Source organism: Heliconius melpomene, chromosome 7, assembly GCF_056956725.1.
Source record: "Heliconius melpomene rosina isolate 202511_hmr_F chromosome 7, ASM5695672v1, whole genome shotgun sequence".
Taxonomy (NCBI): Eukaryota; Metazoa; Arthropoda; class Insecta; order Lepidoptera; family Nymphalidae; genus Heliconius; species Heliconius melpomene.
Window position 1 is genome coordinate 9,729,843 of NC_140395.1, and position 25,138 is coordinate 9,754,980.

At 32.1% G+C, this 25,138-nt stretch overlaps 1 protein-coding gene across 3 annotated transcripts in view; it reads left to right on the forward strand.

The window, feature by feature from the left end:
- Positions 1 to 1,820: 1,820 nt before the first annotated feature.
- The window catches only part of Fife (regulating synaptic membrane exocytosis protein fife), a 99,944-nt gene continuing 76,626 nt past the window's right edge, over positions 1,821 to 25,138 (forward strand). For all 3 annotated transcript variants that reach the window (XM_085188678.1, XM_085188681.1, XM_085188682.1), the window contains exons 1-2: positions 1,821 to 1,919; positions 10,893 to 10,932. The gene's annotated coding sequence lies outside the window, so the exon portion shown is untranslated. The remainder of the gene's footprint in view (positions 1,920 to 10,892; positions 10,933 to 25,138) is intronic.

A 25,138-nucleotide genomic window follows, 5' to 3' on the forward strand; every position in this document is an offset into this window, starting at 1 on the left:
ATTCTGTATATCTAATTATGTACTCGTCTTGTATTTTATGACATTAACTCTAGCTATTTTTCACTTTTTTATATTTAATCTGTTTCCACAGTAAATTAATTTAGATTAATGGACTTTAATTAAGTAAAACTAGCGATGCTTTTAGAAACTTGATTAAATATTTAAAAACTCAAAGGAATACGTTGTAGCATCGCAGCGCAGTTAATAACGGTTCAACAAAACTATTTTAACATTTAATCTCACAAAGGATAAACATTTACGATATTGATGCGAGTAGCTACACTGAAATAGATTTTTTATTACAAAATTTTCATTATTAAATTATTAATTAGTTTAATATTTTTTTTTATTTTCGCTCGTCGTCGTCAAGCTTATGAATAACAGTAATAGTAACTAATGAGAACTAATCATTTCATCATTAAAAAATATAATTATTTATATAAGGTTAATAATAATGTTATAGGAAAAAAACTAACATTTTTGGCGTAATTTTTCTTTATAATTTTTCAATTTTTAAAAGTGACAGTGATATTATTGTTAATCTGTAAATAGTAGTGTTAATCTATTTCAATTTTGTGTTCTTATTTTAAAATATGGGCCATTAGTCAACATTGCCTAGTTGTAATCATTCAAGTTAGAAACTTCGTAGTTATAAGTGACACAGAAGTTTTCCTCTAAAATGACTCTAGCGAAGTTCACAGGGCACACATGAAGGTAACTAATTAAGTCAGCAAACTTAGTGATTTTACCCTATTAATCGAACGTTTAAGTTTTCATCTAACACTGTTAGAAGAAGTTGTGCTCTAACTCACAGTAATAGATTCATTTATACAGGCATATAAAGACAATTTTATCACTAAATTATTATTATCATTTTGCAAGTCTTGTAGACTGATAATAATAAGATCAACATCTAAATCTCGTGCTGGACACAATCTAAGTTTTGGAGCTTTTGGGGAGCAGTCTATTAAAATGCCTTTATATTGGAAAATGTCTATAAATAGAACATTTTTGAAACTTATAAATTAAATGTTGTTTATAAAAAAAACATTATATGCGTAAAATAATTAACTTACTAGAAATTTTGTCCATTTCTTTTTACTGCAATAGTATCCTTGCAGGTCGTGCCCTACTTAATCTTTGAGTCAAGGTTAAGCTCGATATGGCATGACTCATGGGGGGTATTTTAAAGCTGATTAAAAGAAATGTCGCTTTTAAATAATTTATATTGTTACCTACTATTTGAAATTTCACACAGATAGATGATTAATTTATTGTTTGTAGTGAAAAGCGATAATGTTTGACCACTATATCTTATAATACATTTAAAAAAAAAAAATTAGTAAAAAAATTACAAGAATAAGTAGTAATGTTCATTTTCAATGTATTACCTAACTGTTAACGACCATTTGGTGATGTTTTTCTTTTTAACGGAGCCTTTGAGGAGAATTAAGAAATTTTTGCATATATAATATTTTATAGAGTACATTTAGCAAATTTCAGGAGGATGTCGGTATTTCAGACTTATTAATATAAAAACAAGGAAGCTTTCAGTATTAATATAATTCATCAAGCCAACCCTTTTGAATGAATGATATTCATTCAAAAGGTTTTGAAGCGTTTTCGATTTGGAAGGTAGACTTTGATATGTACCTCGCCTAGGTAAGGTAAGGACGTTGCAAAGTGAAAGACCCGTGATATTGGTGAGCGGATGCGGGGTGGCGCGCCCGGGGGAGTCGCACGGCGTGACCGGGGCGCGGCGGGCGAGCGCGGGGGGCGTCGTGCAGGGCGGCGGGTGGCACGTAACAAGTGAAGCGGCCCCGGGAGCAACAGTCTGCCGCAGCCCGGCCACGCGGCCTCACACGCTGTCACAAGTGTTGATCTATCGGCACTCCGTCGCCCCGTAGCCCGGCGCTCCCGTAAGTAGCCCTATTCCTTAGTAGGACCTATCCCGGGTACGCAGAGGCGCGGAGTGGCCCCCGCCCACCCTCGCGCGTCGTAGCCGCACGCGCCGCACTAGCGCTCCGTAGCGCGCCGTAGCTGTGCACGTTCCCTTGACGGATGTCAGTCACTACAACGGTTTACCTGTTGAATGTGTTGCCATATTAGATAATGTATTGTTGATATAAGCACCCGTACGTCGTTTGATAATTTAATATATTTATTTAAGATATCGTATTACGGTTTTCCAGTTTATTCTCAACTTTTAGTACATTATTTATTTAGATTATAACTTTGACTAACACAGGTCCGATGAATACACCCACTAATCTATTTTTTAATGATTTATTAAATAGATTTGGAATTATTTCTCTTAATAACTTATATATCCGGTACTTCAATATTATAATTAATATTTGTTTTTGTCACAAATATTACTATAACCTTAAATCATGCATTGCATCCATTTTGATATTTCCTAGTCTTATTTCTTTCTCCCTATTATAATATAATGTTTTGGATTAATTATACATTAACTAGAAAATGTATATTTTTTATTTATCCTTGATATTTAATGAATTATTCAGTTAAACAAAGAGAAACAATTCAATACGATTAGTAGGAGGCCAACAAACACCAAGTAATTTCTATAATCCGTTATACGGTCTAAGTTTTGGAGCTTGAATTATTAAGCTACGTGGGGTATAAAGTGGTATGGCTATAAAGTATGACTTGGAGTAATATACTAAATACCCCGTGTGTACCTGTATAATATTTTAAAGTAATGAAACCATCTTACGATGTAAATATTATTAATAACATTAAAAAATGTATACTGTAGCTATTTGTAAATATTGAGATTCTAGTTTCTTTTTCTTATTTTATAACAACAATAACATTTAATGTCACTTTTTTACAATTGAAATAAAAATTGTATAAAAAGAAACAAAAGCAAGTTAAGCCTGTGAGCCTGAAATAAAAAATTGCGATAATTTCGATCCCATTAGCTTTAAAAGAGTGAAGTGTTTGTATTGTAACGATACAGAGAGTTCATAATTCAAATTATTTAAATATATTTGACTGTTATTTTACACTATTTTTCACAAAGTATATATACTTCTTTAAAATGAATTATTTTTATCTATAGGTATTTTTTCTTAAGACAGAGACCCTTGCCAGTGATCCCGAAATAAGCTTAGGCATTAAGCAAGTTTCCAGTCCCCTTACTTTTGCTTTATGTAAATTTATTTAAGCATATCAATGAATAGATCACGTTTATCAGATGACAGTGATTTGTGAGCGGCCGCTTTTCTCTCTCATACGGTTAATGTTTACACAGTACAACCTTTGTGATATTTCCTGTTATTTTAATAATATTGTATGATATATTTTTTTTAATATGTTGGCTATACTGTGGCAATAGTGATGTGAAAGTTATTGGATGAAGCAAAGGCACTAGAGGTGGTCAAATGTGATCCGACCTTAGCTTTCCAATGGGTGGAGTAGACACAGTTATTTTTTCACTAAAATGATTTCCCTAGATATCTAATTATGGATTTTTTTTATTTAAAAGAGATTACGTAATACTTGTTGTATGTATATATTTTTGTATAATATAAGCAAAATTTTTACATTTTCTAGAACAAATATTTTTACATTAATTTATCCTTTCACGCATTAGAGTAAATAGTAAAATGTTTTCATTTATAATGAAATGTCTAACATACCATTTATAGCTTGACCAAAAATTAAGGATATCGTTAAACTATTTTTCTAAGGTAAAGAATATAATGAATGATATACATGGTTATGACTATTACCGTGGGGGCCCTTTGAGTAAGTACTAGTTTTAATTATTGTCGAGACTAAAATTCTGCGGTTCATTTAATCGCAACCGTGGAGTTTTATTTAATAAAATAGCTAGCAGCTTATACAAGGAATAAAAACGATGAAAACACTTTATAAGAGATTTTTGTTTGTTTTCAACGTAGTATACAAAGAGGAAAGAGTATTTGCGAGTAAAATCATTTTAGTGCTTCTCTTCTTTTCACATTTAAGAGATCCCTTTATTAGAAGTTTGTAATTACTAAGATAAACATTTCCAGTCTGTTAATAGTTTGTGAAGAAACTTAGATGCACCTTTATAATTCCATGCTGAGCTGAGCACGGTATTGTACATTTCGCTACGGTTGAAAACTTATTATAAGTTACAGTTCTAGTCTTGTGCAGATTAAACACCAACTTCATACTAAAAACATGGAAAGCTAACGTTTTGAAACTTATACTTCGTTACCATAAATAAATTATAAATAATAAAATAGTACGCATTTGTGCATTAAGACAACTAACTAAAATTAAATTCCCGCTGTATAGCACGCAGCCGGCAGGGGAAACCTAGTGTTAAAAACATAGATATTCTAAAAAGAAAATAAAAGTACTAAATTACTTACAATGGTCCACTGGTATATATTTTTGATGTCTACAATTAAGGTCTCAAGTAAGTAACATTTTTTGTTGCTACGACTGCCATATTTTAAGTTGAGAGTTGAGCAGCATGTTGTTAATGTTCGGCTGAAGGTAGAATAAAGAGATAAGGCTAAGTGGCTCCTGATACTCCAGACAGTAAAGTAGGCTTATCTTTGGAGGGGTGGGTGTACTTAAAAATATTTTAAATCTTTGTCACTTTTGTTTTATTTACTAAATAAGACTTGTACATAATATATATAAAAGTTACATTTTTATATATAATACGGATTATTCGAAAATTAATTAAGATATAAGGTAAAAAATTAATTTAGAACTCTTTAAATATCCGTTCCCTAAAACTTATTTAGTAGAAAAAAATTGAAATACTGTGTTTATAATATTCTCATATTTTGTATCGACTCTAATGATTGAAATGTAGTCCACGTTATACGTATTAGAAACTTAGATCAAAATAGATTTATACAGACCGCGAGGTACACAGAAGTTCTTGTACGTTTTAATCTGTTCATATAAAGTGAACGTGATCCCCCTTACGAGTGTTCTTATGGGAAATCTACTTTAGGATGTTTGTACTAGAAGATAAAAGATGTTGTCACATTCAACATTATTTATTATTCATTGTCTGGTTCAAATGCATGATAACAATTAGGATATTTGCTAAACAAATATACTCATTGAAAATAATTAAAGGTAATTTATAAGAAAAATATTTTATATATTGTTTATAATTAAACTTTTTTGATAAAATAAGAAGACAACTTAAAGCTGTATTGTTTCAAAGATCATTAGAAAATATTAATGAAACAATCACCAATATTTACGTATCTCTCGTTAAAAAAACCATAAATTAATTATTTATTTAAAAACATAAAATAAAATAGGCCAAGAAAAGAAAAAATCCTCAATTTACCCCGAAAGATATATTATAGCCGTGGAATTTCTAATCATTAAAACCCAGCGAATGTACGTGAGGTTCCGATTTCCGATTTAGATCATGAAATGGATTCTGAAATCTCAATCTACGTCGCCTCAATTGTTCACTTTAATGACCTGCTTGCTTTACGAACACTTCGCCGCGGGACTTTGTTCGCAAATTTCTTATTTATTCTGATAAGGTCTGTTAAGACACCTAATTGAGAGAATCAAATGCGACACAGACGGCAGCTCCGACTGGTATGAATAATTTAGAACTTCATTTAGAATTTAAATGTGGTTCATTAATGTCATTAACAACGTTTATGACTTCAATTCAATCATTTTACTAATGCAATTTGAGTTTACTTTTTTTATTAATGTTTTTTTAAAACCACATTCGTTTAGGTTAGGTTTTTTTAATCAAATTTTATATGTATTATTTTAAAGAAACACTAGAAAATATTTAAATATTTAATTAAGTAAAGTTTTGATGTAAAAGTTTTAAATATTATATTATAACAAATTTTAATGGAAAACCTAAAAACAAAAGAAATGACTAGCTCTCGCTGGAAGCTTTGTACCGTTGCGTTGCCGTTGCTCGGAATACAATTTTTATTCATTGTGTCGCGCATTTATTCTGAAACAAAAAGAAAAATCTCTCGAGGCTGTTTTTCCACACCTTCTTTTATTTAACACTCAGAAATTGTATCTTCTATTTTATTATTATAATGAATTTTCCAAGTCCTCAAAAGTAAATATGAAGACGGACTTAAATCACAAACTAACAATTAAATTAAAAAATAACAGCTTCAAGCCTACATGTAGCAGGGTAGAGAGAATGTAGTCCGTTCCTCATTTTGCACGGAATTTTTCGAGGCATCTAATGAAGGTCTTCATTTTGATTATATAAATTCAATCAGCTTGACGCTGTATCCCGCAAACAACCCTATTGTTTAGACAGAGGGAACCAAGTGTTAAGACACTCCGTTCTCCACTTTCCGTCGAATTCTGGAGGCATTGCGTGTTGAGTGAGTAAGTTGAGTTCATTCATTAATATTCGTTCGACAGTGTCCGCATCTGGTCAAGGGTAAAGTGCTGTAACAATCAAAATTGTAATCGAAACGCCGTCCCGCCCTGTGTCCGGGCTGGCGATGATCGGACGATTTTTATCGCTCTCGTCCACGTGGAAAAGGGCTTTTCATTTCCACCATTACTTTTCTATTGCGACTGAACTAAATCGATATTGATTGCCCCTTTCGAATTCGACTAAAATATTATGGAATCTATTCATTTTTATAGTGGCACTTTTCTACACTTTGGGTAAACTTTCACTTTTTTATTCTTGATAGAGCTATTTGATTGCATAAATGGTATTATTTAACAAATACTCAATTTCCTTTAAGTATATATATTTAATTAAAATGAATTGATAGAATAAATTAATATTCCAAAATTTATAACACAATTTTATATGTTATGTCATATTTCTCTCATTGCTCTATATTTAGAAACATAATTTTCGATTATTAAAGTACACAAATTACTTTAGTGTCACTTTTTAGTAATTTATTTAAAGAGCCTTTTCAAGCTACTCAGAAGTTCCTATAGTGAATGTGCAATACAAAATGTTTTTCAACGTTAAGAAAGAGGTTTATGGGTGTTAGGCAAAGTGTATGTAAATGAAAGGTCGTCGGGTTCTATCATAGAAATAAAGCGCCTGTGATTTGTCGCAGCTTTCTGTCGGGTTCAATTTAAACAGAAAATATAGTAAGTAATATGTTGTACTTACCTGTATAAAAGAAAATACAATAAATATAAATATTTTTGTACTTTAATTTTTTAATATTGGCTTAAAAAAGAGCTTAGAAAAGCCATACATTATATACATTGTTATTTTTTAAAAAAAGATAGTACAATAGTACAAATGTAAGTTATTATTTTTATAAAATATTTATTTAATTTACGTAGGCAATGTTTTTTTATATAAATAACATTTTTTACAAAGAGAATAAGTCCTGTAATTTTACATAAAGGTAACAGGCTTTCCGTGTAAATAAGCATTTTGGGTTAGGCCATTGTAGTGAGGCGCCTCTATCTCTGTCGTAAATCCAACGATACAATTACTTGAAAATTTACGATATACTTAGATATGCATGTTATTACTGATTTTACTACTGATTTTACTAAACCTTACATTTTATTGAGGCCAGCGGTGGCCCAGGCGCACAGAGTGTGACTGTAAAACCGACTGGTTGTAGGTTCGATCCCCACTCGAGGACATAAAATATTTATTTAAATGTATATTTCCATTTCTTCGCTCTGGTGTTGAGGCAAAAGCGCGACGTAGAGTTCCGCCACTCAACACGCAATGACTCCAGAATACAGCGGAAATTGGGGAACGGAGTGTCTTAACACTAGGTTCCCTCTGCCTACCCTGCTGCGTGCGGGATACAGGGTGAAGCTGATTGAATTTGATTATTTCTTAAATTTTTTAACTTAATTTTCTCTTGCAACTGTTATATAAATAATTTAACAGAGAGATATTTAACAAAAGGGAAATAGTTATTTAATAATTTGCTTTTGTCCAAAGGTTTTTTCTAACCATTACTTATATGAACGTGTGCTCTCTTTGTGCACCTACGCCATGACTGGCCTCATGTTTTAATGAATTCATTATTCGTCAAGTAACGCTGTCAGTGTAATGTAGTACGAGTTAAACAGCTATCAAAATTAATTTAAATATTTCAGTGTGTTTTAATTATTAAGTTGGCGTAGCAAATCAAAAGCCTCATTTGCTAATTGCTCATTTTTTTTAAATTTTCGTGAATACGTAATGATTCATTCAATTACTTGTGACTTTTTAGAAGTAAGAACGCTTTCAATATTTTCCTCTTTGACTAAAATATGAGCTCAATAACGTTGCCCTATTTAAGTTATTCATATTAAATTTTGTTAAGCAACCTACATTTATATTTAGAATTTTTATACTAACCTAAAATAAATAAAATCAGATTAAATCAGATTAAAAGCTTCACGTCCCATACCCAGCAGGGAATCCGATACACAGCAGGGTAGGTAGCGAACATAGTGTTAAGACACTCCGTTCTCCACTTTCCGTCGAATTTGTCAAGCCCTTGCGTGTTGAGTGGCAGAACTCAACGCCGGGCTTTTGCCTTGATGCCAGAAAAGCTGCAAAATTTTAATAAATAATAATTCATTCCTTCGAGTGAGGATTGAATCCACAACCGTCGCGTTACAGTCACACCCTTGTGCCCCTGCGCCACGAGGGTCTCAATTATACTAACTTGTGCGTTAAATAAATTATTAAAATAAATAAAAAAAAAAATAACACTTAGTACTTTTTATTGTTACATAGTATTTACAAATAAACAAAGGAAATAACATGTTGTTTCTATATGTTTGTGTAATTGTGGACATTAAAACTAATTAAACTCTCTCATTTACGTTCCGTAATAAAGTAACCCTTCCATAAAAGTTTCGAGGTAACTTTACACGTACAATTATCTTCAATTCACGCTAAGGGGAACATAGTTTTGTGGTTTATAAGGTATTTTAAATGTGTTCTTAATTTAAAAAATAAATAACAATAATAATGCATTAAATAGTTGTTTTAAAACATATATATTTATGTAAAATTTATATAGAATCAAATTATAATTTCTATATAGATTTTTTTCTACTCTATATTTTAAGTCTACGAGAGTAGATTTAGTTTACACTTAGACTTAGATATAACATTCTGTTTTATACTTTAATTTGAAACATTAAATTATCGTGATAAACTACTTTCAGCCTGAAGCGACAACTAGACTTTAAATAGAAAGCCTCCTTCGCGTGACATTTCAGACGTCTCCCCCAAAAATACTTTAGTAGAAACTAAAGTAATATTATAATTTTTTAGTTGCAAGCTGAATCCTACAAATAGCAGGGTAGGTAGAGAGAACCTGGGAACCTAGTGTTCCATTAAACTTACTTACGATCCTCACTTTTCGCCGATTTCCTGAAGCATTGCTTGTTGAGTGGCGGGCAACGCCGCGCTTTGCCAAGGAAGTGAAAATATTAAATTTCATTATTCCAAGTGGGAATAGAAATCACAACCGTCGCGTTTACAGTCACACGCTTGTTTGTGCCCCTGTCCACGACGGCCTCTCAGCCTCTTTTATAATATTTTTTTTCTTAAACTGTATGCCATATAAAACAACATAGATCCTTTAACAATTTGTGCTATACAGGCACGAGGTCCAGGAGCTATCGATTCGTTGGACACATGTTTTGGTAAGCACCGGGCGTCCCGTGTGCCCCAATAATAGTGAAAGCCGACTCGTGGCTTGTAATCGGCCGAACGTCGGTCGCCTCTGAATACGCACGGTGTGTATTGTGACCGCTCATTGATGCTCATATGTCCTGTTATGAGATACGTGTGTATTAACTGTATACTTATATTTTTTTTGTATTAATAATTCTTCTTCTTTTCTCTTTTTAGGGTTCCGTATCTTAAAAGGTAAAAACGGAACCCTTATCACCTGTCCGTCTACCAAGCCATTTATCTTGAAATCGCGTGGAGGTTTCAACATTAAAATAATATCTTTGCCTTGAAACACAGAAAAAATCATGCTTCTGAGTCAACACAACCAAAAAATAGGAGCATTTATGCATCGATTTTGCCGCATTTTGTATTAAATTCACCGCGTAATCAAAATCTATAGGTTATTTTCCGTGGGCCTCCTGTTATGAAATTTTGCACAAAGCGCGGCGATAAGTTCCATCACTCAATACGCAATGCCTCAAAAAATGTATATGTATGTATGTATGGTTTGGTATATACACTCATTTTACTTAGCTTTTTATTATAATACCAATGTAATTTAAGGTCCTTGTAAAATCCTTATTATTCTAAGAATCTTATATAAAACTTTTATATAAATGTAATACCTATATTTAAATGTAAAACTATTCTTATAACGATACTTTTATATTTTTCTTATTTGATAAATTCCAAGGGCTTGGAGCCTCGATATCTAAATTGCTAAACGTGGCACCATTAGGCGGATTACGTGAGGTGAATTCTTCTCGGCCGTTAAACATCATTGAAAACCTGCCACCACTTATCTACCTGTAATTTATAAGAACAAGAAAATCACATCAATTTTACCTATATTATCTCTTTGAGCAGGTGCTAGTTATATTTAAATGCAAGTATCTTATTTTCATGGAATATCACATGCACGAAGTTAAATTCTTAGGTTATGTTATTTAATTTTTCAATTGTATTTCAAATCCAACAGTATTTTTCTATATTAATATTATATGTGTATGTTTTGTTTTTGAAAGCAAGATTAGCAATATAGCAAAAAAAAACATTTTATTAAAAAATCTTGTTATTCTTAAGCATAATTTAAAAGTAAAGTAGATGATTAATCGATATTGTTTAAATTATTGACAGATAGAATACTATTAAGCATCCAATACTTGCCTGTCATTTCAAGCGAAGTTTCAAATGGAAATTATAATATTTTTTTCTCTTTCAGGAACAATTTACATCGGATTCGAGACAGCATCATTTATAAGGTAAACTCAGAAAGAAAGTAGCTTCATCTTCAGTAAATGTATTCATATTAATTTTTCTTCAACTTAATATATAACCCAAGATTATGAGTAGACGAGAGAGAGATCTTATGAGCCATTCATCTTATAGCTCATCAGGCTCGTGTGGCGCTCTAAAGGGATAAAAGGGTCGGAGATATACGTGGGACATTATAATATTAGCTTCGGCATAACCTTTGTTTCTTTTATGCATGAATTTTTATCTTCTGTAACAATATTTACGAAGCGACTGCCTAAAACATATCTTATTTTTTCCCAATGTATTGGTCCCTATTGTCCTTTGACAATATGACATTTATTCAATACATTTTCCAATGATAAATTGGCAGGTGTGTATATAATCTAGTTTATGAACGTTTTAGTATACTATATTACCTTTGCTTGATATCGTATCCGTGTCATATATATATGTAATAAAAAAGACCAGTTCATCTAAAATTTTATTAATAAAAAGTAACATTTTGACATTATAAAAAAAAAAGTAAAAATTAAAAACTCTTATCAATAGCGAACGCTGAACTAAAAAAAAAAACCAAAGTAATCGAGATACGCTATTCAATATCTATTTCAAAATTGTGACTGTGACAGGTGGAAATATACAAACGAGAATTGAATAGGAGCAGCGCATACATATAACACGATGCATGCATGCAACTACAGATGAAAACATTTCCGCTTGATTGATGAGTTCAGAATCCTGTATATGTGGAATGGCAGCTATAATCATCAATCTTCCTATAGTTAGTCAACGCATTCGATGTAATTTAAAGCTAGTGCTGACATAACGCACTTTGTTTATTGCATGCGAGTCAGAATTACAACTTTAGCTGATGAAAACTGTAAGTTATTACTACTAGGCTTATAAAAAAAACAGCTTCAAGCTTTTTCTTGATTTGTAGGGTTGGGTTTCTACGCTACCCTTCCTATGTACCCTTCCTACGTTTGTAGCAGAGTCTCGACTCTCTTCCTGAAGAGTCGAGACGGTTCTCCACATAGGCGTAGGAATAGGGGGGTCCGGGTGGGCCATTCTACCTCAGAATAGTCTGGTGCCCATCCCAATAAGAGACAGGCACAATGCCGCATTATGTGCTACTGCTGCTTTACTAGAGCAGGGTAATAGAAATAATTAATGTCTACAGCAGCACGATGAACTAAGTTTGTGTTGTTTATTTTATGATAAATATTTTTAATGAATCTTTCTTCAATAATTCCAGCATTGGATTATTGAAATAAGATGATACTCTATGTATTCAATTATTAAAAACAAATATTGTTTAATTCTTTAAAAAAAAAAATTATAATCTTTTTAAAGTATCTTTACGCATTTCTACTGCACTAGGAAAACAGACTTGTGATATATTACTTCGTTTTCCACTTTCGACCCCTTCCGCGTTAGGCGGCGGACCTCTCCACCTTACTTTACATAAATGAACCGGCAAATGAAAATAATTTGTAAACTCTCTAAGCATAAAGGACAAGTAGAATGTCGTCAAATAGAGTGCAATAGTACATTTTACTGTTTTTTTAAGGAATATAAAAAAGTATTGAGATAGCTATTGAGATGTTTAATTAAGCACCGAGAGCGATCAATAACTGACTGCATAAAGTCATAAATTAAAAATTTTGTTCTTTCTGGCGAAAAAAATATAAAATTAATGTATTTATTATATGAGTATTACATAAGGGCCTGGGTGTTCCATGTCCACCCCAAAAGAGTCAAATCCCCCACGGGAAAAGATCTCTATATACGTGAATAGGGTCCATTGGAATTAATAAATATAAAAATTAAGTAAGGAAATTATCTATTATAAATAGGTAATCGTATTATATATCTCAAAGCAGTCCCTCATATGATAAGTTAGCGGACGCAACTAAGGGATTCCTACTTTCTAGCTTTAATCTCAGAATCGGAAGTTTCTAAGAATGAACAAAGGCAAATAGCCAGGCAAAGAAAGAAAACGACTAAAATGTGACCCATTTCTTCTCATCGAATGTCGCTTCTTCTTTTATACGGACCCTTAATCTATCCAATCTGGCATTATAGTCGAAACTTGGGCCATTGTCTTTTAATTTATGTCGGTGCTCTTAGAGAGAAAAAAATACCTGTACCTACCTTGTAAAATAATACGATCAACTAACATATTGTATAATACATATGGATACCTAAAATATAAGCTTTTGACCTTATATATTAGGTAAAATGAATATTAATTTCTTTTTAAAATAACATTTTTATTCATGGAAGGAACTCTTTAAAAAAATGTAAATTACGTAAAAAATATTTTTACGAAACGAGATCCTGTTATCGGATGCACAATTTTTTTGTAATATTTCAGTTTTGCAATATTTCGAAACTTTGAAAATAAAATATGAATATCGTTATGTTTTGTAACAGATATTTTTAGAGTTTTTCATAACTCCGTTACTTGCGAATTCGTGATCTATTGTACTGGTAGGTAGGTTGATTAACGTTTGTATAACACATATCCCCAAGGATGTCTGTAAGCGTAATTTGTGGTTATGTTTGCGGGTAAACGAATGCGTGCGCACACTTGCCCCTGGAAAGGTAGTATTATGAAAATGGCGGACGGCGTTGAGTTCCACCACTCAACTTTCAATGCCTCCAGAATTCGGCAAAAAATGGGGAACGGTGTGTCGTAACACTAGGTTTCCTCTGCCCAATCTGCTGTGAGCGTGACATTAAAAAAACACTACACTCTATTAATTTTACTAAATATTTAGTAAAATTAGCCTAAGGCATCTATTTACGTATCCCGTCGTTTTATGATCGGTAAAAAGTAAATATAACGACTTTGATGAAAAAGCAAACATTGTGAGTCCTGGGGCAAGGACGACGAAGTTCATTAATTTTTGTACGCGACATCAACCTTGTTAAACTTCATGTTGACATTCAACAGCCAATTACAAATTAAAATTACATGTTAATTGAATTTACGTTTGTTTTATATTTCAAATGAATGGAAATAATTAATGGCATGTGTTTAGAAAACAATAAATAAATAATTAATGTATAATATTAATATCGAAGTCTGTCGTGGCGATAGGGACAAGTGTGCGAATTTAAACGGTTGTGGGTTCGATTTGAGAATTGAGTGGGCTCAAGGAAATCAAATATTTAATATTTTATTTCTTCGCTCTGGTTACAAAGCAAAGCGCGGAGTTAAACACCACTGAACACGCCATGCCTCCAAAATTCGGCGAACAGTGGGGAACGGAAGTGTCTTAATGGGAACGGAGTGTCTGAACGGTAGGTTTTCACGTTCCTTATCTGCTATGTCTATTGCGATATGCGAAATTATAAAAATGTATATTAATAAAATGAGGCTGAAGAGTTCTATTGGTTAAACGCGCTAGTCTAAACTAAGTTACTGGTTGAAATTGAAAACTATCTTTTGTGTTAGAGTGTCCATTTATCCAGGAAGGCTATATGTTATAGGCTATATTCTTATAGATATAAATCACTGTACCTAGAATATTTCATATACACCCACCCTCTAGTGTTTTCTTCTGGACTACCGGTGCGAAGAAGGACCTTCATTAAGAAAACAAGAGATAACGCCTCAATCGAAAATCATAAATTAAAAAAAAGAAAGAATTATATAGAATGTCACATGAATTATATCAATGCAAAGAGATGAAGAAGAAATGAGCTCCGTGACGGAGAAAATTGCTTTTAAGATATTTATATTAGAAGCGTTTCGTTCATCAAATCCCATTAAAAGTTTTTCCATTAAACATCTCACTTTAGTAAAAATGCTTTCATTTAACATTAAACTTCCAATGGTATACGATTTCGACTCAATTGTAAAATATTTTGATACTTTAAAGTTAGTGTGTGACGGTAAACGCGACTGATTGTGGGTTCGATCCCCACTCGAGGAATTGAAATATTTATTTAATTTATTTTAAATTCGCTGTGGTGTCGAGGCAGCGCGGCGTTGAATTCCGCCACTCAACACGCAATGCCTCAAGAATTCGACGGAAAATGTGGAAGGGAGTGTTTTAACACTCTACGTTGTCTCTACCTACCCCGCTGTGTGCGGAATACACCCTGCAGCTGATTTATAATTTAAATCGGCACTTAATATCACAATAGGGTGTAAGCGTCGAATTTATAACAATCAACGTTAAAACACTGCCAATGAAATCTATTTAATCTGTTCTCAGTTTTATTAGCCATTTCATACAAAGTAATTAAAAACTTTTATATTATTTATTGTTGTGTAGATATTTCTTTTTATTGTAGTTACTAAGCAATTTTGTAGGATAATTAGCTAAATGTTTATTTAAATGTATTTCTTTGCTATGCCATAAATTTAAGTTTAAGTTATAGTTTGAAAATAAATTCTATTTTTGAGTAATTCTTAATGAAATAAAAAATAGAAGAGAAAAACAAAATTAAGGCAACGATATTAAGCATGTAATGGGAAATAGTATTAATTTACACTGCAAATTACTCTTTAATGATCGTAGTCGAGGCCAAACAAACTAATATCAATTATTTTGTGCTTCAAGTTATTAGTTTTTACTTCATTTCTCATTACATAGGTCTTGTAGTGTAATTATACTAAAAAGGTAAACAGGATATATTTATGAACATAATATATCAATAACTTAACAACCATTTAAATTTAAGATAAATAGTATTTTCATTCATTGCTGCTTAAAAATTAAATAATTCGAGATATGCGAAAATTAAGCTCTTTGTTTTCCTTTCATAATAAATATTTAACAATTGCGTCGAAAATTATTTCAAGCAATTTGAATACCCATACATATTTTTATTACAGATAAAAAATATAAACATAGTTTCCATTTTCAGTCAATAAGGTTTATTTGTACTGAAAGTTCTCACTACTTGTAAAAATTTTAGTAGGTACTTCAGTACCTCATATTATTTACGATTTTTTCGTACAAGCTTAACAACGCTAAAAATCTTTCAGTCTCTTCAAACTAAAGGTAAGTTCTCAAGAAATCGGTGTTTGAAAAGGCAAAATGGAAGTAACAATTTTGATAAAAAGTAAAATTCGTTTGGTGTCCCCGTGAGCGGTCAGAATATTAACGATAAGGTAATTACAGCACCTAACTTCCATGTAACGGCAGGCTTTAAGCTTTGGTCGTATATTTTAGATGAATAGTTCTTCTTAAAACATCATAAAACCAATTATCCTTTTATTAATGTCTTAATAAAATATGTATACAGTATATACGTTAAGAGTGATTTCTTATTACTTAAACATATACGTAGGTGCTTAGGCATAAATTTGAAGCCGTAATCCGCAAGCAGCAGGGTAGGCAAAGTAAATCTAGTGTTAAGACACTCTGTTCCCCATTTTCCGGTGAATTCTGGACGCATTTAAATGAATGTTTAATTTCCTCGAGAGAGGATCGAATCCACAACCAGTCGCATTTATAGTTCTAACTCTCCTTCTCGACTCTGCGTCACTGGACTGGTCTCATAATGTATATTTATTTATTTATTTATTAAGATCCACCAGTGGTAATAACATTAAATTAATCATACAGTAAGTTTCTTACATTTAAATTATTACAGCTAAATGTATTACCTTTTAAGGTGTATATGTTATTTAGACATTTGTTTTCATTAAAATATGCAGTGCTCGTTTCAAATCTTTTAAATATAATCATGTAAAATAATTTGTAAAATTTTAATCACTTTAAAGTGAAATCAATTTGCCTCTTTAATAGCACATTAAAATGTTCTCGAAAAGCTTTTAACAAGCTTGCGTCGTAATATTTTATAATCCATGCGGAAATCAATGATAGCGAAGCTATAAAGAGTAGGAAATTTTATTCATATCGAGAAATTATGAAATACATATAGAATGGATGATTTGTATGAGATACATATTTTTTTAGGGTTCCGTACCTCAAGAGGAAAAAACGGAACCCTTATAGGATTACTGTGTTGCACTAAACTGATTGATTGCACTAAACCGATTGAAAAAAAATAAAGAAACAAGTATATCTAATACTGTATTTTATTGAAGGTGTTATATAATATATCAGCTGTGTTCTGAATTTACACCGGCGACGGCATATCGAAAAATACTTTGTCTAAATAGACTAAAAATATTTTTCGACATACTTTTCATTATAGCACCTGACAGCAATTTTCCAATTTCAAGTTACAAAGTAGACTCTAGAATTAATAACGTGACTATGTACCGGTAGAGCGGAGTAAGCCGTGACATCCGATGGCGTATCTTGTTACTCTTACATTGTGCTACCTGAGTTGGAGGGTTTATTGAGATTGGCAGACTTATGTTGTATTACCGTCAAATAGGAGAGAGTTAGAGTAGAGTAGGAGTAGAGTTTCTTTGACAAATATTAAGCCATCTCCTTCAGATGTGATTTAAGAATATATCTAACTTCTTCTTCTTCTTCCTGGCATTAATCCCTGCTATTACCAGGGTCTGCCTTCCTACTCAACCTGCTCCACTTTGCACGATCTTTTGCGTCCTCGGTGGTAAGACCATAAGAATAAGAATATATCTGACTAAAAACGTATAACAAAGAAAACACTATATAAGCGTTGTGATTATAAAGAGAATTTATTAGTAGTTTTCATGTGAGTAACAGCAAAATCATATATTTCACTAGCAATTATTAAAAGGGATTATAAAGGGACGGCTGGTGTTTTATGCAAATAACACAAGTGTCGCCTTCATTAATAATGATGCTATGCTGGTCACCGTTTCAGGTTTTACTTCTGAAGACCAAAAGTTACAGAGTAAAAGGGAACAAGATTATAATAATATATTTCTTGTGTTGGCTTTATATTGTCTTCATTTTTATAAAATTTTAAATTACTTATACTTCTCTATACATATGTTGCTGTTTCATATATCTACACTGCATAATTACCCCTACGCACGTTCCTGAGTTTGAACCTTTTGCTCTTATTTTGTTTTTAATACACAATCATAAATGATTTAAATAAATAAATGTAAATAAATGATTTAAATAAATAAATTATTTATGGTTAATATGGTTAATATAATACATAGGTTTATTGTGCGGTTTCAATAATATAATATGGCTTAGTTTTAATAAAAGGTATTCAATTTAGTTTTAATTCCCAAGAGCTGGCTTTATACGACATCCACACTGAAATCTCTTTGATGCCACACTACGTTTGTTCAAATCAACACTGTCATTCAATTTATTTCTCATATTTGAAATTCATATTTTATTTAAATTTTATAATTTAATCTATCTATATCTGAATTAATATTATAAAATATTTTTGGAATATAAAATATTTGTCTACATATTTATTTTTATAACAAATTGAAATTGACAAAAAAAAGAACATCGGTTAAGTGCCATTCAGATTCGCCCATCGAGGCTTCTGTACCAATTTGAGGATTATTAGATTTAAGTTTACGAAACGCCTTAGAAATAGTTTAACCGATTTAAATGATGTTTTCTCTACTCTATTTTGCAAACTTCGCTTAAAATTTTAACTATCGGTGTATGAATATTGTCATTAAAAAGAGAAAGTAAATTGAAAATAAATAATTGTCTAGTACAAGCGGGCGAAGCCACACGTTCACCATTAGTAGAGAATAAATATAGTGATTTTATCAACTTACCCATATAAAATTGTGACAATACTGACACGATAAAAGCTTTCAGGCAACATTTCACTTACATACACAAAGTACATACATACATACATCCTTTGACGAGTGTAAATCATGTGTTTCTGTTAAAAGCAAATTGTATGCGGTTTGAGGTAGACGCTATATAGGTTTTACAAGTCGGTCAAGGCCGTGCCTTTTGACACTTACTAGCCCAGATGGCTATTTTGAATTTTAATATTTTGCATATCAAATTAAATAAGAGGGCATTTGTGGGGTACAAGCGTGCAACTGTAAACGCGACAGGTTGTGGGTTCTATTCCTATTCGAGGAAATGAAATATTTAATATTTTCATTTTTTGCTCGGGTAACGAGGCTAAGAGCAGCGTTGGGTTCCGCCTCCATAATTCAGCGGAAAGTAGGAAACGGATGTGTTTTAATAAGAACGGGGTGTTTTAACTTTGCTTTGCCTTTGTGCGGGATTCAGCGAGAAGCTAAAATAAATTAAACTTTCTTTAATGTTTTTATCTAAATTATCTAAATGTTATTATTATTTGTATTTCGTAATAAGTAATCTATTTACAGTCATTAAATGTAATAATGGCGAAATTTTAGATAAATTTAAAATTTTTGCACTCAAAAGATTTTGTTATCCCTCTATTTAAGATTTAGTGAACCACATAAAGCCTATCATAATACCACCGTAACTTAACTCAGATATGTCTATTTGCAGCCACTTTAACCAAAAATTACCGGAAAAAATTATATAATATTCGGAAAATCAACAAATCAAATAATGAAAATGAGAAAACAGTATTTTATTAACACGTTTTGATTTAACCTGGATATTATTTTTGGCGTAGCGGGACGCTGACAGAGGTCAGACGGGCTGTCTACGTTTCAAAAATTAGATTCAATATAAGCAAACAAAGCAACCGCCATTAAATATTCAAGAGGAAGTTAGTCTAAACGCGGGGGTTCTGAGTGGCCGCCATTACTGTTCCATTCGGGAGTCGGGATGCTTCTTATGAGAATCATCTTTTATTTAGAAGGCGTTTCATTTCATTACACTTTTACTAACAAGGCTAAAAAGTATTATATTACACACTCGTTAACGTTTCTACATTTCAAATGAGCGAAGCGAAAAAGCTTTCTCTGGTCTGAGGCTGAGGTATATCGTAGTGGTTTGTGTAAGTGTTTTTCCTTATACTTAGTATTTGTCTTCTTTGTTTATATGCTTGAGTTTTTATCGTTGGAAGAAAATCGTTATGTAATTTTCGTTTTGTGAAAATCTAGTATTTAAATTTAATAAGGATTCCCTCCCACTCGATAAAATGAAGTATTTAATATTTTCATTTCTTCGATCTGGTGTAGAGGCAAAGAGTGGCTTTGAGTTCCGCAACTCAACACGCAATGCCTCGAAACAATCTGTAAAGTATCTTAATGGGAACGAAGTGTCATACACAAGGTTCCCAGGTTCCCTTTACCTATCCTGTGCCTATATGTGCAGGATACAGCGTAAAGCTAGCTATTTAAACTTTTATATCTAGACTTTTTGTATTAATTCTAATAAAAAAAGCGTAACTTCAAAGTTACATAAATATGTACATATTTACAAGTGTGCATGTACAGTGTATTTTTATATATATTTTTTAAAGGATATCGATTTTTTTATTTAAATCTACAAAAATCGGAGCCATTTTCAAAACCAAAAGGCAACGCATAAATCTCATTGCACAACAAATGCACAGTGAAAACAATGCAAATTTAATTTTCCGGACATCTGCGTTAGGCGGACGTGTCGCTGGAACCGAGTTTCAATTTACAAATGGGTTATTATTAACTCACATTCAGTATTTATATTTAAACGCCCTCAGCACTTAAGTGCTATCGACTGTATTCTTTGAAAAATATTTATTCAGTTGGCATAAATAACTCCTTCTAGGTATTTACTCTCTACTTCCAAGTAGAAATAAGAAAAGCTTATAGATATTTTTCTGACAAAATAGCTGGAATAGAGTAGCATATTTAGGTTTATATTATTTTTACCGACATGAACCTTTCTTATTAAAGTTACACTGCGTTCTCTGTCTGTTTTATAAACACTGTATTTATTTATATTGTAATAATAATAAAAATATTTATTAAGAACTAAAGTAGTAATTATAATGATTTAAAATAAATCTTATATATATAAAAAAATAAAATGCAGCATAATAATATAATTATAGGTGGTACGCGGGCGAAGCCGCAAGTGGGCCTCTAGTATACATACGAACGACTAATATTCATAACTTTCTTTTATCTAAAGGATAGAGTTTAACAACTACGATATAACGATAACAGTAAACGTGTAGGAAATTGTCATTCATGCTAGAATTAATTTAATTGTCGTCACGATACGACTTTTTACAGATTAGGCTACGAAGAAGTGCCCCATAAGCACAAAATGAGGCAAAGGCAACGATTGTCGCCTGCAAACTCCTTATCTAGTGTCATTAGACACAGGCTGTGTAGCAATGGATAATGATTTTTTGTAAACTCACGCTGTATTCCGCATGTATCAGGGTAGGCAAGGGGAGCCTAGTGTTAAGACACTCCGCTTCCCACTTACCGCCGAATTCTGAAGGTTCTGTGTGTTGAATAGCGGAACTTAACGCCGCGCTTTGACATCAGAGGAAGAAGAAGAGAAGGAAAATATTCAGAAAATACGGTTGTGAATAGTAAGTATAACATGATGAATTTGATCAATAGGTACCGGACGTTGTTGCCATAGGCATTGTGCTCAGGAATGGAATCTCCTTGTTAAAAATCAAAATTTTCCAATAAAAATCACATTATATCGCCAGAAGCTACATATTTGGATTGACAATACATACATGACTTCCTCTGAGTGTTGTCAGCAAATGTTAACATAATGTTCTTATTTGTTTCTTTTTTTGTTTAAGTGCTTCCTTATTTTGCAAAATTCATCTTTTCCTTAAGCTACATATATTGGAAGAAAGAATTTATTTATTGTAAATAATTCAAATCAAATCATCAAAGGGAAACTAGCGTTAAGACACTCTGTTCCTACTTTCCGCTAATTTTTTCAAGTCATTGTGTGTTGAGTGGAGGAATTCAAGGCCTTGATGCTAGAGCGAAGAAATGAAAATATTAATAAATAATAATTCATTCCCCGAGTAGGTATCGAACCCACAATCTCCGCGTTACAGTTACACTCTTGTGGCACTGCGCCATGACGGATTTTTGTCTTTTAGGTTTAATATTTATTGTAAGTTACGAATTATGTAAGGCTTTTAAATGTTCTGTCATCCATAAATAAAATGTACTTTGTAAGTAATTCGTAAGACGTTTACCGGACGCAATCTTTAGAACATTGTTTTCCTTTGAAGGCTTTTCAGGTGAACGCTAACGTTGACGTTTTAGGTAAAAGAACACTACGAATATATTGTTCTTTAATATTAATGGAATTATCTTTTCTATATATTTTTTTATTTCACTTAAGTTTGTTTTATTTATTTTACGAATAATATTAGTTTTAGGCCAGTCGGTACGCAGCGGTCAAGCATGCGATTGTAAATACGACAGGTTATATTTTCATTCCCACGCTCTTGTAAAGAGATAAATCGCGGCGTTGAGTGCCGCCACTTAACACCCAATGCCCTATAATTCCCGTGGAATGGAACTGTCTTCCATACAAAATAAGTAACCTAATATTAAATTAAGTTCCCAGGTCCTCTCTGATGATTCTTTTTATTTCATAACTTTGTAGTTTAAATAACAGAATAGAGAGAGCTTAGTACACGTCGTATGGGAACAATTTGTATTACACACTTTAAACATTCACACATATTTGAAACGTTTTAGAAATTCATACAATTCATGTTATACGACAACACGCTCTGGTCCAATCTGAATATTCAATTTAAATAATTAATTGAGTTACTAAGGCTTTTAATATTAGTTTAAAGTTTTAACTATAACAATATCTGAGAATTTCAAGTACAAAACTTTTTGAAATATGAAACAATAACTATTTTTTAACCAATGTCTTTTTCTACAATGAGGAAGTTCAATATTCGATTACATTTTTTTAATGTGTGTCCGTCAATTTTACCGTCATTTGTGGGCCGATTTTAAAAATATTTTTTTATTTGAAAGAATGTACTCACATATTGGTTTCTTATAATAATTATTATATTCGCATCACATTACTGTACTGATGGTGGTGAGCTGATGATAGGAGGACACATCACCTCAACGAATAATCTTTATTAATAATTGTATAATATTTACAGTGCCATAGAAATCTCTTAATTGAACTGAAAAATGATATAGCAAGGAAACTTCAGTTTCATACTAGTATTTAGGGAAAAGATAAAAATTGTAAACGTTTTAAAGTTATTTACGTGCTCATTTTTACTTCCAAGCAGATATATTACAACAAACATTAACGCAGTACGCACACAGCTTATTCCAATACACTATGGAATACAATTTATACGTTATCATGAATAAAAGTAATTAATTAATGCCTTTGGTCTAGTATTGATTTTTATTTTGGTCTAGTATTGATTTTTGTTTCAAAATGAATTCTGGCTCATTCCATGACTCGCGTATATATATATCACAGAGTATCCATGTATCGGCCTCGTAGCCATCACGTAGCGGACCTAAATAACCACAGTATTTATTTATTTCTACATTAGTTGCAACCCTCCGGCTATGGTTGCGGGGAATGCAATTGCTATAAATATTTATTTTGCTTTTTGTTAATATTTATATTTGGGTTATTTTATTTATTACTACGGATAAGGTCAGTCGTCACCTAGGGACACAAAGGTGTGACTGTAAACGTGGCAGGTTGTCCATTGGAAGAAATGAAATATTTTCATTTATTTGCTCTGGTATCGAGGCAAAGCGCGGCGTTAAGTTCCGTCACTCAACACGCAATGCCTCTAGAATTCGAGGGAGGGTTGAAGCGGAGTGTCTTAGTACCAGGATTCCTCTGCCTACCCTATTACATGTGCCGTACTACGACTATATTACTTCCACTACTTTGCTATTTTCAATGTTAAATGATAAATATAACGCTTTTTACATAATACATAAATAAATCTTTCTTTTCACGCATATGATGTACGCAGTTAACATTGCTGTACGCAGAGGAAGCAGGGCTCATTGCATGATGATATTAGAATCCGAGTTACGGGCATTAGTCACCACTCTGTAAGAAGATTGTCACAATAATAGTCTAAGCCTAAATGCGAGTAAGACAAAGGTTCTAGAGGTTTTAGAAGTATTTAAAAGAAATGAAGAAAAGATGGAATGCAAGATGAGTGTACAGTGTCGAACGTGAACGTTACCGTGAAGCTAGATTAAATTAGATTATACAATAACACTGATGTGATATGTTACACGATTAAATTTCTAAATTGATTTAACTAAAATTAGATATGTAGATCAAAATTACGTATTAATATATGAGATAATTTCAGGATATTACGCGGGAACTATGCCATGGATTATAATCGAAATGGCTGCAACTATTGTCTATTATAACTGGGAATAGATTAAATTACGTGTCACGTTAAATAGAACCTTAAAGCTAATATAATTTAATAAATGTGACTGTAATGTCGACATAAGCGGTGCACATCTACAAGCTATCTTAATCTTTTTATTAAGCACGACATTATATATATAATAACTAGGAAAAGCCCGAAACTTTGTCCGCGTGAACTTTGTGATCCTTGCCATCCTATTTCCATTTACTATCCATTATAAGCCAAAATTGGGTCAAAACTGTTTCCACCATCACATTCAAATATACAATTTTATTCTTTTACGTTCCATATAATATGATTCTGATTTTTGATATTCGTATGCCAAATACCAATCAATTTTATAAGGTAAGGCAATTTCTACTTAAATGTAGCTGATTTTTAAGTATTCAATAATTAGGTTTCATGTTTTTTTATGTTACCTAGTGAGGTAACGAATATTTCCAATCGCGGTAATTTCATTAGCATTGGCGAAGTTTGTGTATGTCGGCATCTGCGTTCGCGAGTGCTCAAAAATTTACATATTTGTTTACCAATGTCTTCACTCAAAGCTGCTGTTTGTCTACACAGCATTTAATAATAGACATAGGTAATAGACGTATCCATGTGGAGTGATGACATGTCTGGACGTGTGAACCATATTATGTGTGGATGTAACATCTTATTTTTCCCTTTTAACCCATGTCGCTCTCCAAGATCAACTCTATGACCGAATTTCATTAAAAATTTATCAGTGGTTTAGGCGTTCAAGTTGTGTTTAATGTAAATTACATTAAAACGCAAAATAATAATGTATTTAAACTTTAGACCAATTGAGATATATTTTTTTTAATTTTAGCAAAAGTCATATTAAATGTTAACGAGTTTTTGAAATCAATTTAAACGTAGACTTAACTTTTAATTTATTCGTCATTCGAACCCAGATCGTGATGTGCATATGTGATCCATTAAGTTAATGAAGTAACCATTTCAAAC